This window comes from Trachemys scripta, chromosome 4 (genome assembly GCF_013100865.1).
Source record: "Trachemys scripta elegans isolate TJP31775 chromosome 4, CAS_Tse_1.0, whole genome shotgun sequence".
NCBI lineage: Eukaryota > Metazoa > Chordata > Testudines > Emydidae > Trachemys > Trachemys scripta.
Genome location: NC_048301.1, coordinates 18,787,768 through 18,790,399, shown reverse-complemented (window position 1 = coordinate 18,790,399; position 2,632 = coordinate 18,787,768).

The following is a 2,632-nucleotide window of genomic DNA, read 5'->3' as shown; positions in this document are numbered from 1 at the left end:
TCAACTTCATAATTGTCATAGTCCTGAACTTTTTCCCCATTTCCTGCTATTGCCAAGCCTTGCCCCTCATTTCTACATCAGATGACAGAGGTCCTCTCACAGCACAGAAATTCTTCTGCATGGTGTCACTTTTCCTCTCGTTCCTAACTGATGCAGTGAGCTGGTGTGCAATGTGCATCTCCAATCCCAGATGGGAAGCAGTGTTGCCAATATAAACTTTAGAGTAGGATGGGTGAACTAAGAGCAGCTGAGCAGGAAGCCAGGTGAGCCCCTGTTACAGCTCAAAGAAGCTCCAGATACACCACTTTCTTCAAGGGTTCTGAAAGAGCCAGCCCTCCCTTTGCCCCCTACCCCAGCAATTCCCAAACCCCAGGAGAATCCCCTGGAAGAGAAGAATAAGAGACCAAACAAAGGAGAATAAAGATACTGAAGTATAAAATATCTGGGATTTGTCTTTCTTCAGTAGCCAATACCTGAGGACATAAAGCACTTCTATTTCCTGGGTAACAGTTAGCCCTTTAAAAATCAAGCTTAAAACCTATTAATTTCAGAAAACTATTCTTGAGGGCCCATCAATTTGTTTTGATGGGGTGTCTAGGTTTATTGTGTCGGGGTATTAGCTGGGGAAGAACCACAGCGATTAAAAGGTTTAATTTTTCAAAAATAACAACAATAGACCTGTTAAGGTTAAGAGCTGTTCCGAAGAGCTGCAGTCTCCTTCTCCCCTACCCCCCACAAGAACTAAAGTCCTCCCCTCCACCCCCAAAAAACCCTTGTTTTTAACAAGCAAATGGTAACATCAACATCTCACAGATCCACTTTTGCGAGTCAAGTTTTACAGATTTCCCAAAGTTGCGTATTTATCCTGTAATCATTGTGTGACCTAAATCAAGCGTCAAAAGGCTTGGCTATCCCCAGCCCACAGCAATGGTATTACTGTTCAGGCATTGCAAAACAACTTCATCCCAACTTTCAGTTCAACTTTTCTCCCTCTCCAAAGTCTGTTTGTTGGGTGATGTCACTGGTGGGTTTGCTGAGTAGAATGAAATGCTCATAGACTCATAGACTCTAAGGTCAGAAGGGACCATTATGATCATCTAATCTGACCTCCCGCATGATGCTCATCAGCTCTTAGTCTGTGGCTAGCAATGCTACTCACTGAGTGAGGCAGCCCCTCCATATCTCCACCACTGAAAGGAGATCCCCTATGTCAAGCAGAAAAAGGCCATGCATCCCCTTTCCTTCTCTTTCCCCCATCCTCTCCCCTTCGATGATGATAATGTTTAGAAGGTAAATTAATCCTTATTCCTATTTTACAGATGGAAAAACTGAAGCACTGAAGTAACTTGCCAAAGGTCACAGAATCATAGAATATCAGGGTTGGAAGGGACCTCAGGAGGTCATCGAGTCCAACCTCCTGCTCAAAGCAGGACCAATCCCCAACTAAATCATCCCTGCCACTGGCCTGTTGTATGAAGTGGGCACAGAACCCATGTTGCCAGAATCCTAATCCACTGCCCTACTCATTGGGCTTCACACCATCTATTTAGCCTATTCCGATCTTCCACAACTTCCCCTCACCTCCTTTTTCCTCTCCTCCATAACCCCCCACCAGCAACAGAATAAAGGCCTTGCACTCCAGGCCCCACAGTCAGAGGGAGACCAATAGAAGAGAGAGTCAGTGCCAAGGTAGTGGGTAAGCACACAAGTGCAAGCCTGCTCCTCCCTGGGCAAGGAAGATGAACTGAGCAGGCAGAGAAGAACAAATCACTGCAGTGGTGACACCCTGTCACTGGGCTCCCATTGAGTACTAGACCCAAGTTTAGGTCCTTCGCCTTCAAGGCTCTCAATGAGCTCAGGAGCAACTGCTGGGGATCATGTCTCCCTCTGCTCTATGTGATCAACAAGAATACAGATGTCGATGACACAGAGATGAACTTCCTGAGCAGGGGACAAGTTACTCTTCAGTGGAATTCTCTGCTGCGCGTCAAGCTGTGCTCGTTGTCTCCCCTCCTGCCGCTCAGAAGCAAAAAACGACCATTTCTCCCAACAGAGGCAGTACACTGATCAGTAACAAAACTGCACCAGGGAAAAGGAGAGACTTTATCCTAGACACCACTGCCATAGGTGCATTAGACAAGTGTATAGGACATGCAGGGAGGACTAGAAGAAATCCATCCTCACGGCTTTGGCTCTTATGTTGTGTTTGGCTAATATAACATGGGGCGTGTTGGGTTGTAAGCGAGGTGACATCTCTAAAGAGAAGCAAACAGCCAGAATTATCATGACTATGGCCAGGGAGGCAGAGACACTGGCTCCCCAGCTCGCACCCTGTGCATGCTACAGGCTCCCCATAATTTTCTGCCACCTGTGGATCAGGTTTTATAGATCCTTTCTCCGTCCTCCCTTCACCTTCATCCACCCATCTCTCCTCTTCCACCATTTCCCTTCACCCTCATGCATCCTCCCCTCCCTCCCCTCACCTCCCTTCCCCCTCACCCACCCTCCCCTCCTCTTCCACCATCCTCCCTTCCCCCCAGCCACCCCCCTCCTCTTCCACCATCTCCCTTCCCTATCACCCACCCTCCCCTCGTCTTCCACCATCCTCCCTTCCCCCTCAGCCACCCTCCCC